Source organism: Carya illinoinensis, chromosome 2, assembly GCF_018687715.1.
Source record: "Carya illinoinensis cultivar Pawnee chromosome 2, C.illinoinensisPawnee_v1, whole genome shotgun sequence".
Classification (NCBI taxonomy): domain Eukaryota; kingdom Viridiplantae; phylum Streptophyta; class Magnoliopsida; order Fagales; family Juglandaceae; genus Carya; species Carya illinoinensis.
Genome location: NC_056753.1, coordinates 58,289 through 72,640, shown reverse-complemented (window position 1 = coordinate 72,640; position 14,352 = coordinate 58,289). Strand labels below are relative to the sequence as shown.

At 35.3% G+C, this 14,352-nt stretch overlaps 1 pseudogene; it reads left to right on the top strand.

Annotated features, from left to right (window-relative positions):
- Positions 1 to 1,548: 1,548 nt before the first annotated feature.
- LOC122301576 lies at positions 1,549 to 10,481 on the top strand (annotated as a pseudogene).
- Positions 10,482 to 14,352: the final 3,871 nt, after the last annotated feature.

The following is a 14,352-nucleotide window of genomic DNA, read 5'->3' as shown; positions in this document are numbered from 1 at the left end:
TAATATGCGAAATTAAATATGATCATATATAATGATGAACGACATGCTTACAGATATCATGATATGAGTGGTACACAAACATTGGTTTCCAAAGATTTGGTTGTAATAATAATCTAACTAGCTAATGCCCGCTAATCTTAATTTTATGGTTAAGCTACTTCTCTTGTAGCGCTAATTTCAAAATCTCACTTTGTGACTTGTCACTTGTACGAATTACTGTACATCACTAATTTTCTAGAAAGTACATCATAATATTCTATTTAATTAAACACATACTATATTACATAAAATAATTTGAGTTTCTTACTATTAACATAATTATTCAATTTTACATAAAATCTAATCAATACCAATATCATTTAAATACTCATAACATAATTAGACTTTATTTTGGAAATTTAAAAGCAAGTCCATAAAAAGTTAGCCCATGGTAAGGTAAGCCCAAATAATGCAACCCGGACACAAACAAGTTCAAAATAACCCTCCCTTGATTTATATACTAAGCATGGTAACGAAATTCCCTTAAATTTCTACCTATTTCGGCTTATGAGAATATTAGAAACATGGCATTTTTGCAATAACCTTGAATGGCATTTTCATAATAACCTTGATAACCTTGGTGGCCCAGGGAAGAAATTCAAATATATAAAGCACTTCTCACTGCAGTGATGTCAAAACAATTAATCTCACTCGCAATTGCATCGTCTGGTGTTGTTGCATTTATTTTACCAAGGAGTTGAACAACATATTCATAATTCAAGACTCCATAAGACCGACAAATATGGTACATGTAGTGTGAGGAAACAACCTATAGAAGTATTAGATAAAATGTTGAAAGATATAAATGATTCTAAATTACCATTTGGTAGCAAAGTTATTGTGTTTAGTGGGGTTTTCCGTCAAGTTTTGCATGTAATTCATAAAGGCACAAGACAAGAACATATTGATATTAGTTTAGCTTCCTCCTATTTATGTTCTATCCTATGTAAGATTAAGTTAATTGAGAACAAGCAAGATTAGATTCAAATTTCTCAAATTATTTGCTCCAACTCGTCAATGGAACAACACCAATCATTGTCAATGAAATGTTTATTCCTTATAGAAATGATGTTTATTCTATATATTCTTTCATGAATGTTGTCTTCCCAAGATATTCACAATTATCCAAAAAACTTGTTGTAAATGACGAATCAAACTATTTAACACTGAAAACTCATTCTGTCTATGAAATAAATGTCATGATCATTCAAAGAATTCTTGGTGAAATTAAGCAATATTATAGCTTTGATGGAACAATAAATACATCTGAACAAGACAATATGGGAGATTTTTTAAACATATTGACACCAAATGGACTTCCACCTGTGAGTTGTTGCTTAAGAAGAATTGCCCCATCATGTTGCTAGAAGGAGATTATTGATTATAGATATGAGAGTACGTGGGGAGGCTAATGCTCCAAGTAAGGGGGGAAACATGGTGTAAGCTTATGAAAATTTATTATGAGGGGTTGGTAGGGCTTCGAAAGTTACATAGGATTCGTGGTGGGAGATGGTTCTAGAATCAGGTTTTGGCATGATGTCTGGTGTGGAGAGTGCGCTTTATACAGGGCATTTCCAGCACTCTATAGTATCGCAGCTAACAGAGAGGCCTCTATTGCAAATATGTGGGTATTCTCCCATAGATCTTATCAGTGGAATATTCTTTTTAATAGAAATATTCATGATTGGGAATTGCAAGCTGTGTTTGATTTCTCCAGGTTGCCCTATTCCATGGGAAATAATGCTGCTCAAGAGGATAGGTTGCAATGGAGGGCTAATGGTAGTAAAAAATGTACAGTCAAGACCTACTTCAAGATTTTGTCAACCCAAGGCCATGTATCATTTCCATGGAAGAGGATTTGGAGACCACGGGAGCCTACTAGGGTAGCTTTTTTCATATGAACTGCCACTCTTGGAAGATCTTGACTATGAACAATTTGAGAAATAGGGGAATTATAGTGATGGATTGGTGCTTTTTGTGCAAAAACTAGGGAGAATTTGTAGATCACTTACTATTGCATTTTGAGGTCATGATGGGGTTATGGAATGAGATGTTTAGAAGAATGGATATTGCTTGGGTAAGCCTCCGTGGGTGGCGGATTTATGGCTTGTTGGAAGGAACTTCAAGGTTGTCCTCAAGTGGCGGCAGTATGGAAGATGATCACATTGTGTATCACATGGTGCACATAGTCGGAGAGGAATGAGAGATGCTTTGAAGATAGGGAATCCACAATGGCGAAGCTTCAGAATCTTTTTATGCACACTTTAATGCTGTGGTTTTCAACCATTGTACTTGATGGAAACAATGTCTATGACTTTCTTTCCTTAGCTAGAATGTAATTAGGTGTTCTTTTGTATACTCCCTGTGTACACGGACTATGCCTATTTTATTTGTATTAATAAAATCTTCTTATTACTTAAAATAAAAAATAAAAAAAATAAAAACACCCTCTCTATGAGTGGTTCGCATAGGGGCCAAATCTGGATGGATTGGCATTTAAGACCACAGACCAACAAGAAGTCTCGTGGCTTGAGAGGCCTTTGAAGCGATGAAGGTTTCCTGAGTGATAAGAAGTGTGGCTTAGTGATGCAACAACATTCTTGGATGATTTACTCTGGTGTTCTTTCAATCTTGTTGGGATGTGTTAAAAGAAGATATCATGAAAGTATTTCCAGAGTTTTTTTTTTTTTTCAAACTATGCTTTTGAGAAAAAACTAAAGTGCCACTTTTATAGCACTCATTCCTAAAACAATCGGGGATATGGATGTTAAAGGTTATCGTCCTATCAAAGTTGTTGCTAATCTGCTGAGTGCAGTATTGAAGAAGATTATGTCAAAGCTCTAGAATGCGTATGTTAGAGGTAGACAAATACTAGAGTTGTTCTGTTAAAATCCCTAGAAAAGCGGCCTCGGGACAAGCCTCGACACTGCTCTTGGGAGGTGAGGATGGCACCATGGCTAGCCTACATGCATGCCTTGGCCCGCGCGTTGACACGCACGAGGCGCCCAGCATGCAGGCCAGCGAGGTTGGAAGCCGCACGCGGTCTAACCCATGCACGCCCATGCGCATGCGCAAGCCCTTGCGCGTGCGCCCCCTCGCGTGCACCTTTGCGTGCGCCCCACACCGCACGCTAACCAGGTTAGTGGCATGCCTTTGCAAGCATGTCATCTAGCATGTCATCCAGCCCATGCCTTGCAAGCTAGGCTAGTGACATGTCCACCCGGCATGCCATCCAGCGCATGGCTCCAGCCCATGCCTTGCAGGCTAGGCCAGTGGCATATCCACCTGGCATGCCATCCAGCGCATGGCTCCAGCCCATGCCTTGCAGGCTAGGCCAGCGGCATATCCACCTGGCATGCCATCCAGCGCATGGCTCCAGCCCATGCCTTGCAGCTTCAATGCCTAGGCCACCAGCCTGGGCCATGCAGTACGCACACATGGCTCACCACCAGCAGGCCTTGCATGGCATCATGCTATGTCCATCAGCAAGCCATGTTCTGCCACCTAGCCATGGACCAGACCGAAGATCACCATGCACCATCCTAGCCCACCATAGGCTCATACATGCTTGGGCCAACTTGGCCCGCTACTATGTTATTTCTTTTTATTTATTTTCTTTTTATTTATTTATTTCCAATGGGCCTTTTGGGAGTTTCCAAGTTGTAACTCTTATAAATAGGACCCTTAGTCCTTTCTTTCATATCTTTTGACAATTTGCTTTGGACGGCTTTGTTCTTGAGATCATCCATTTCGGTGCTTAGCACTTAGGCTCTTTGGGGTGCAATTCGTGAATTCCTAAGGAGAGAATCACATTTTGCAATTCGTGAATTAGTGTAATTCAATCTATCAATCTTATAAGTATTATTCATTCACTCTCTTGTCTTCCATTTACTTTCCATTGATATTGTTAGTTTGTGTGCATTGTTCTTGAATTGTTCTTGAGTTGTTCTTGAGAATTCATTGTGTTCTTCGGATGTTCATTGTCACATTTCACCATTTGCCTCATTTGATCCATCCAAGCACTTAGTGCCACCCACTATAGTATTTGCCATAGTCCACCCCCAATGCTCCATAAGGAAACTCATTCCTTATAGGAGCCTTGACTTCCTCCCAATCCAATCCCATAATTTAAGGAATTGATAATCCTCTTCAATTTCTTAAATCCCTCATCCCTTGATTTAAGGAATTGACAATCATCTTCAATTCCTTAAATCTCTCCTCCTTTAATTCTCTCAAGTCAACATTGACTTACTTAACTAGCCCACCAAATCCTCAAGGATTCCTACCACTTAGGAATCCTTCCACAATCATAGCCTCCATCCACTTAGGCACCACCCTAAGTCCCCTTGGATAATTTCGGCCACCTTTGTTGCTCCAAACCACAAACCCTAGCCTCACTCACTCACATCAACCTTAGCCCAATCTACTTGGCACTACACTCAAGGAACAAGCCAAACCGTCCATAGAGAATTGTGAACCCTAAACACTTAGCCTACCCATTTCCATCACTCCATATACTCATCTTTGCCTAAACACCTAACCACACCATACCCAAGTGGTCAACTTGGCCACCATTGTTCGAGAACCAAGCAAGAGAGGAACAAGGATCCGGTCATCACAAGACCACCATTGGCGTGGAGAACTTATTGCCTAGGGACTTGACCAGGGTCCCTAACACATTCCTTATTGTCAATGAAATAAAAATATTTTATATATCAAAACGAGTAACCAAGTACACTGAACGTATACAAGAAAACATCTAGCCCATAATAAAGTGCCCCTAATGACCCAAAAACAACCCACAATACTAATCCCAAAACTACCCATATTCGTGCTATTTTTTAAAACAAGAAACACGTTTTGGCTGATGTTCCATTAGCAAACAATCTATATCTATCTTAATCGCTAAAGACTATACTGTAATAGTGGTGGCCTAAGCTGTATTAGTTGGAAGTCAACCTTATGTATAACGTTGAACTCACTCAATTGATAAATGGCGAATTTTAGATCATAAACTAAAAGCTTATGGTTTTAAATGCAGTGTTATTTATTCGAACTTGAAAAATATGGAAGTTTCCCGCTTCCACTGGTAACTTGACTAAGTTAAGTTTGAATAGATAATGTTATCCTTTTTGTGCTTCTAACCATGGTAAGAAGTAACTGCCATAAATATTCAAGAATGGATAGAAAAGATAGAAAAAGAAGAAGAGGGAAAAAGGAGCCTCGAAGGACATCACACATACATCAAATAGCGTTGGCAGAAAAATAAAGGAATTGAAGTCTGGCTATATTTCTCCATTTCAGTTTATACACCAGAACAGTTGGCGAAGAAATACAGCAACATTACATTCCTTCTTTACTGTCTGATTTTGATCGTCATTGTTGCCTTACATCACTCCATCTACCGGTGAGCACTTGAGAGCCAACTGCTCCACTGTGTTTATGTATCTTTATTGATTTACTTGATCCAAATGTCACCAAGCATCTACCCTTTTTATGATCAACACGGTGAATACAGGAGAGGAGAGCTTATGCTTACTGTTTCTGGGCATGACCTTAGACCATTTTGGCATATGCTGCTTCCTTTTTCCTATGTTATAGTTTCAGGTGCTGTAGGATCATGCTCAGTATTATTTGCAAAATCTCTGTAAGTCAGTTGCCTTGGACATAATTGCCCTTCTGAGACGACTAATAAAATTGTGCAGTTCCTTTTTTTGTAACTTGAATTCTTTCTCTTTTCAGCTCTAATCTGTTACGATTGGCGATGTATAGTGGTTATCGATTACACGGCTGGTTCACGTACTCCATGCTTCTTTTATTTTTTTAGTACAGCTGGATTCTGGGTAAAAACTATAACAGAACTCCTTTTTTCCCTCTGTTTTCAAATTTTTTTTAGTGGGTCAAATTTATTTAGACGTTTGTTGCATCCAACTTCTAGATGAATTCACACTCTGTGTTTCTCCAACTAATGCAGATGACAAGGTTAAATGAAGGATTGTCTCTATTCGATGCAATTCTTATTGTTCCCATGCTTCAGATTGCTTGGACTTTCTTCTCCATTTGTACAGGATTCATATACTTTCAAGAATATCAGGTTCTCTCTGTCTCTGTCTCTCTCTAAATTAGCTTATGTGCTTGAACAATGAGCCATGCTCAACTTGTGTGTGTGTGTGTGTGTGTGTTTGTGAGCGAAAGTGAGATATTTATGTGTTGTTGATGTTTTTAAAACTTAACATTCTGATTGGTGGTATTCTTGGGAGTGCTCACTATGCCTCATCTTCCCCTCTCCATGAATTGAATTTCGCCTCATCTTCCCCTCCCCATGAATTGAATTTCATCCAGAGACATCTCTGAAATGACTCCATAGGAAACCTGTTTCCTTGCTTATGTATCTTTCATTTGAGAAATTCTAATACCTATTTTTGAATGGCATACTTCATGCATCCTAAATCAGCTTCCATCAGTTTGACTGTGGAGAATGCCCCATTAGATGAGTGATCCGTATAGACATAAAGTATCGGCAATTGATGCTTTTGATGTGTCAATTCTTTTGTATGGGCTTTTTTTTTTACTTGTCAAAAATAAAAGTTGTGATTAAAGATTTATTGCATTCTTTATCATCTGTTCCCCAAAACAGGTATTTGATGCACTAAGGACAACAATGGTCATACTTAGAATGATGTCTGTCTTCATAGGCATTTCTTTGCTGGCAACTGATGAATCAAAAGGTTATATGGTCGTGGTAGTTGTTGATTTTAATCTAGAAAAGTAAAGATGGGGGGGACTTATTCTGAAAATTTCCAGGTAGTGCGGCAAAGATAATTCATCTTTAGTTTCTGTGGTGTCTTCAAGCATTTCAACAGAAGTGGATGGGTACGATGCTTTATTTGACCTGCAGAAACATTCTGTAAATTGATGGAAACCTTTGGTTTTCCAACGATCTATATTCGTTATGGGTTTGAAATAGAAGAAAATGAGAACATAATGACATATAGAACTGATCTTACCTAATTCAAGGTTGTCAACTATCATTAAGATACTTTTGCTTTCTTGCATCCATGTTGCAAAAACGTAAAATAGGAACAGTTTGTCTTAAATAAGAGTACAACTAGAGCCACCGCTAGGCAAAACAAAAAAAAAAAACAATTTTTTTTAAATCATTTTTTAATACTTTTAAATATTTTAAAAAAATATAAAAAAATTTATAATAATATTACACAATTTTTTCTTAATCACTAAGAAAAGAAAAAAGAAAAAAGAAATAAAAAAAAGCCAGCGGTGGCCCCCAGCCACCAGCGGTGGCCAAAGTATTACTCAAATAATAACACTGAAAACGTAAAATAATAATTAACAGGGTGAGGGTCATTGACAGAGAGGGAGAGAGAAGAATGGTTGATGGGAAAAGGATGGAAAAAGTTATTTGAAATGAAATATCAATCATGCTACAGTAATCTGAATGTTAGTTGGAGTGTTGTGCTTGAGTATTGTTTAATGTCTTTGGGGGTTGAAAACATTTTAACCATACGAACCCACCTCAGATCTCTCAGGTATCTTTGTTACCCAAACCGGCACTTAACAGTATATGATTCTGTACTCTACTGGTTATCAAAAAATAAATAAAAAATCTGTACTCTAGTATTTCAATTGTTTCTGTTGTAGTAATGTTTCAATATTGTAACTTATCAAAACGTAGTGTTTCGTTATTCTAGGATATCCGTTCATTTATTGTGCAAATTTTGTTGGAAATTTGGACCTCCAAATTCACCCCCCTTAGGATCTACCCTTTGCAGGAATAACAAGAAAAATAGAGAAATAATAGCAACACAAGAAATTTACGTGGAAACTCCAAAACAGGAGAAAAACCACCAGACCCAGAGAAGAAAATTCACTATGTGAAAAATTGTTACAATCACACAATTTTTCTCCTCACCACACCCACAAAGCTATCTCACTATTAAATCTTTAACTCTACGCCTCTTCCCCTTTTATAAAAGGTTAATAGAGGAATTTAACTAAAGTCAAAAGTTACTAGATAAGCTTTCAACTGGTGCACTTAAACTAAGAGGCTAAGCCTCTTATTTATAACCTCAAAAATCTGCCCCTTTATTATTTCCCACCGGTGTGGGACTAAAAGGAGTAAAAAACAACAATCTGCACCTTGCGACTTTGACTGGTCCCACAGCCAAGCTTCATCTCAATGAAGATCTTCATAACTTCCGCTATTATGCTTCACCATAAAAGCATATCCACTTAGAATAAACCAATTCCAAGCATTTCACTTCGGCCCATGTCGAAAAACAACCTTGCTGAAAATTATGGTGTAACTTCCACGTTTGGCTTTCCTGGAAGTTCATCAGCCATTGACATGAATTTCCACCACACACCCTGCATCAATGCCAAACCAATGCATGTGTGCAAACTTGTGGACTCGCTAACATTAACACATCCTCTATCATGGCAACTTTGGGAATTAGCGACATGCCATGAGGATGTACATGTCTCTTTTTAAAGAGCAAAATCTTCCATGGAGAGAGACACAATATTAGCATCATTTCCAGTATCTCCATTTACTGACTTGGAGCCACTTGCCGAACCTACTCCATCTCTTGGACAATTTTTCTTGACGTGCCCAGATTGTCCACACCCCCAGCAGACTACTTTCCTCTTTATGGAGTTCTTCATCTTCCCATTTCCAGCTGCTACCATCACTAAGTTCTCAAGTGGAACATTACTTCCACTACTTAGTCTTCTCTCTTCAGAAAAGATTTTACTGGTAACCTTTGAAAAAATTATTTTCTCCTTCCCATGTATCAAAATAGGTTTCATGTGCTCATAGGAAGGTGGAAGAGACCAGATGAGTCTCAAGACTTGATCCTCATCATCTATTTTAACTCCAATAGCTTCTAGCTCAGCGACAATGCCATTGAGAATGCTTAAATGATCTGAAATAGTTGTACCTTCACTCATCCGCAGTGTATGAAACTGCTCCTTCAGGTACACACGATTTGAGACGCCTTTCGTCTGATACAACTCTTCAAGTTTTTCCCAGAGTTCCTTTGCCGTAGATATTCCATGCACATTTGCAAGAACATTTTTGGCCAGGCACAGACGTATCGCACTTGCTGTTCTCAAATCCAGATCCTCCCAATCTTCATCGCTCATTTTAAATCTGCTCATTTCACCAGTCACACTAGTACCAGTGCTGACTTCATGTGTTGGTCTGCCCTTCAATACCTTGTGTAATCCTGATTGAATCAAGACATCCTTGACTTGTACTTGCCACAAGCCAAAATTGATTCTCCCATCAAATTTCTCTACCTCAAATTTGACAAGATTTGAAGGCCTACTTCCTGACATTGCTTTGATGAATTTACTGTAGAAATGAATAGTACCTCACTAAGTCAGTTCCCAGGAAAGATTGGAGGGTCACAATGGACACACTTAAAATTTCCAATCTCCTAGACAGAACCTCCTTAGACTGTACGTATCCACACTACCACACCAAAGCTCCACCCCACAAAAAGAACCTAGTGGCTCTGATACCAATTGTTGGGAATTTGGACCTCCAAATTCACCCCCCCTAGGATCTACCCTTTACAGGAATAACAAGAAAAATAGAGAAATAATAACAACACAAGAAATTTACGTGGAAACTCCAAAACAGGAGAAAAACCACCAGACCCAGAGAAGAAAATTTACTATGTGAAAAATTGTTACAATCACACAATTTTTCTCCTCACCACACCCACAAAGCTATCCCACTAGTAAATCTTTAACTCTACACCTCTTTTCCTTTTATAAAAGGTTAATAGAGGAACTTAACTAAAGTCAAAAGTTACTAGATAAGCTTTCAACTGGTGTACTTAAACTAAGAGGCTAAGCCTCTTATTTATAACCTCAAAAATCTGCCCCTTTATTATTTCCCACCGGTGTGGGACTAAAAGGAGCAAAAAACAACAAATTTTAGATGTTTTCAACCGTGTTTTTCACTAATGTATGACGTGTATTTCTCTGGTTTTAGGCTGGTTAAGCCATCTGAAGATGCACATAGTAAAGACACGAGATCATTTGTGCAAGTAGTGCTGATGAAGATTACAGATATAATAGCCAAGGCAAAGGTGCTGCTAATTGGCATGATGCATCTTTTTGAATGATTACTATGACTTGAGAATTAGCTATTTGACTTTTTATCTCGTGCTCTTGCAGAGTGCTTGTGCATTTTCACTAGGTATTGGGGAAGATTCAATCAATGCATCCGCAGTTCTTGTGATGCCCATGGTGTCATCAAAGATAACAGGCTTTAGAGGAAGTAGGTTTGACCGGGCCAAGATTATGTCCTTAAGAAATTCCGGTTGGACTATATCTCGCTGGATGAAGAAGCTGCAAAAATGACCGACAAAAGCACAGGGTTCTCAGATAACCTGTAATAGGAGAGTATCAACAAGCCTTGATCTCCGCCAGAAGTTTATTTTTTTTTTACTCTTAATTTGTTTAGGGTCCATTATTATACCACTTATCCAGAATTCCTTGTCTCAAAATTGTGATATGTTGTAGTATTGTATATACTTGTCACATAATTGAAAGAGGACAGTATTTTTTGTTGGGACGTTTTATCAAAATTAAATTTCTAACCGAAATATCCATTTGTCTACATTAGCAATCTATAATTCACATGCCGTTTGACTTTTATTGTGAGCTGAATGTTAAATGAAATATATTTACGAAGTTTAATTCTAATGCAGGATCGTCATCCTGTTGTTTGGAGTTGGGTAAGCCCCCAACCCTGTTATTTTTCCTTATTTCGCAGAAATAAGATAAGGGGTCTTATGGGTATAAGATATTGGCTCCAAGAACGTCGGGTTGTTAAGTAATATTCATGGACAACCTATTTACATTTTATTTACAACTTATCAATAAAATAGTATTTTTTTAAAAAAAAAATTCAAACACAACAAATCAAAATCAAAACTAAAATAAATATTTCAAAACATATTATTTTATTTGAAGATTTAGAAAAATTTTAAAGAAGTTGTAACTTTTATCATTTCTCTTCATACTATATATAAGCTGGAAATACAGCTACGGTCTGGTCTAAAATAATTGGTCTGGTAAAAAAAAATGGCACTCTAAGACTGATCAATAAGACTATCGGTTTAGTCCGATTAGATTTTCGGTCCAGACCAACAGTCTTACACCCTTAAGTTACCTATTTGTCATTAGTTGAGAATGGAAAATGATAAAACACAGTCTTCATGGGTCCCTTGAAGAAATTTGTCCTTTTATTTATTTATTTTCCCTTTTGTATGAAAATTGGGGTCTTCAGAAGAAAAATTCAACTCATCATTTTCATACTATACACTATATATAATTTTTTAATTTTTAATTTTTTTTCTCTTACTAAATAGGTAGTGTATAGATGATGAGTAGAATAATTCAATTATTTTTAAGAAGAATAAAATCAAAAGAAATAAAAATAAATGTGATGTGTAGTGTGTGTAAATGATGAGTAGCAAAGCTCTATTTCAAATCCAATCAACTTTTGAGCTTTGTTACTTATCTCATACACCATATTTATTTTTATTTATTTATTATTTTATTTTTTCTAAGCTTATTGGTATTTTTAACTCATCATTCATAAATCATACATTTAGCAAGAAAAAAAAAATCAAAAGAATTATATGTGGTGTGTCATGCGAAGATTATGAGGAGAATTTTTCTAACTTTTCTATCTTGGCTCACCAATATTAGAGCTTTTGCGCAGCATTGATGTATTTGGACCAAATTAGAGTATTGACAATGGTTTAGCGAAATGTCAATACATGTCCAAACTTTAGCTAAATGTGAGAAAAAAATATCTATATTGGATTAGCCAAAAATTTAAAGCTCAATAATTGCTACAGTAAATTAAGGGAGCTCTTTATTATTGGAGAGTTATTGTTCACCCTTAATCCAATTATTTTATTCTTTTCATCAACCTTCCTCTCTCTCTTTATCACATTGAAATAAATTACCACATTGAAATAAATTATATAAGTGCTACATTGAAATAAATTATCATATTTTATTTTTTAATAAAATTATTAATTAATATATGAAGTGTATTTGTAAATATAAAAAAAATTAATCAAATATTATTAAAATATATAGGACTTGCAATGGTTGATGCTCTTATATCGAGTTTTTCTATCCATATATATATACTAGTCAAGGTGCAACGTGCGATGCACATTTGCTTCGTTGGGTTGTTTGATTAATTTACATAAATGTGTCAGCAAAAATATTACACAAATCTAAACAACAAAATAAGTTATAAATTTGTTTTCTTCTTCTACTGTCATTCTAGCTCAGGGTCATATTGGACAGGACCGATTGAAATAACATTGAAGTTTTTGTGTCTTTGTTAGTTGAATATTTTTGGGTCTGCAGCAAGTTGAATCATTCATTGTTTTTCTGAAACTTCTGATGCCATTTTTTCTATGAATGGTAAATGCTCCTGTGTGTTAAATATTTAGTGGGATTAGATGATCAATAAATGTATAAATAATTTATATAGAATTTTTTTTAAGAATATTATTTGTTATTGTGATATATAGTTGAATTATTTTAGATATAATATAACATATACTTTAAAGCAGAATTAATTATTTTTTGTTGAAAATGAAAATATAGTAAAAATGAAGAAAATTACCTCTCCAGTATGATTCATGAAATCAATGGCTGAATGACCCAATGTTTCTTCTGCAAGTTCACCAAACATAACAGCTGCTAATTTTCCTGTCCATCGTCAACCTTAACGTATGCTCGACAACTATAAATAATGAGAGTATTGTTTTTTGTAAGTATTGATAAAACTAATATCTGAGAAATTTTTTAAATGAATTGTAAATTATTGAAATGTAAAGATTAATGTGTATCGTGGTTTAGCAACACTTTGATGTTTGCAGTGATAACAGAGAAAGCATTCATTTTGGTCATGTCCAATTCCTTTGTTACAATTGGTGCATGACATATAGAAGAAGATTTGGCGCAAATGTATGATATTTATCTTTGCCTTAATCTAGAATTTTGTTTTCTATATTATATTAAAAACAATATTTTATATGATAAGAATGGACATAAATTTAAACATGACGTTAAGAAAAGTAATTTACCTCCATTGGTTGCAAACTTTTTAGCAATGCAGCAACATCATAATTTTTTGTTATTTCTCGAATACCAACCGACGATAAAGATGTAGATGGATTTTTTACCAATTTTGCAATTATACTTTCAAGTCTTGAATCATTAATTGCAACCCTTAAAAAAGAAAAAAATAAATCATGATTGGAACGTTTATAATAGACATGTATTAATGAAAAATTTTGTAGTTAATATGAATTATCATCTTTGCAGTGGTTTTGCCTTAAGAATAAGAGGATTGATTGTAAATGCACTTGTTGGTCAAGACGAAAGAGATACTCCTGTTTCATTAATATAGATAATTATTAATTAAAAAATATAATATCTAAAATAAGAATTAAGAATTTGAATTATTAAAATTACCATTGTAAGAACGAACTCTTAGCTTTGTTGCAAGTATAATTGGTTTCATTTTGATTATTTCTGAAATTTTCTGGCATTCATCTTGAACAAAACGACCCCACGTAGTCAACGAGATAGGATTTAAGCTATAACATATAAAGGAAGAGAATTGATAAAAAAAAATTTATAAAATAAAAATTATAAAGTAATTTTAAAAGATTAAAGACGAGAAATATTTTTTACCTTTGATCTATAACATAGATTTCTTGAAGAGTAGCTGGTCCATTTGTCAATGTTATCTCTTTAGGGGGTTTGATATGAAGGGCAACTGCTAAGAGGTTTGATTAAAAACATTGAAATTATTAGTTATTTAAAAAAATATATTTTAAGATAAAATAATAAATTACCTATTTCTACAATTGAATTCTTATAAGCGTCTAACTCGTCAATGGGAATGAGGTTGTACTTTGGCATTTCTACTTGTTCTTCATTTTCTGGTACTTCTTCAATGATTGTTTTTTAATTTATAACACATTGGTATTAATGTGACTCTATTCTATATTTAGGATCCAGTAGCTTGACATATGCATTTATAATATAGTAGGAGCAAAAGATATGTAGAGTCTTCTCTTGAATCAACATCATTTTTAAACATTGTTGCTTGCAGACGATTTCCCTGTATCATATAAGAAAGTGTAGGTTATTAGTTTTTATAACAAGCAAGAATTTTTTTTTTAAAAAAAGTAAAAAAAAAATTACAATGAAACATAATTACATAGAAGGTATAAGAAA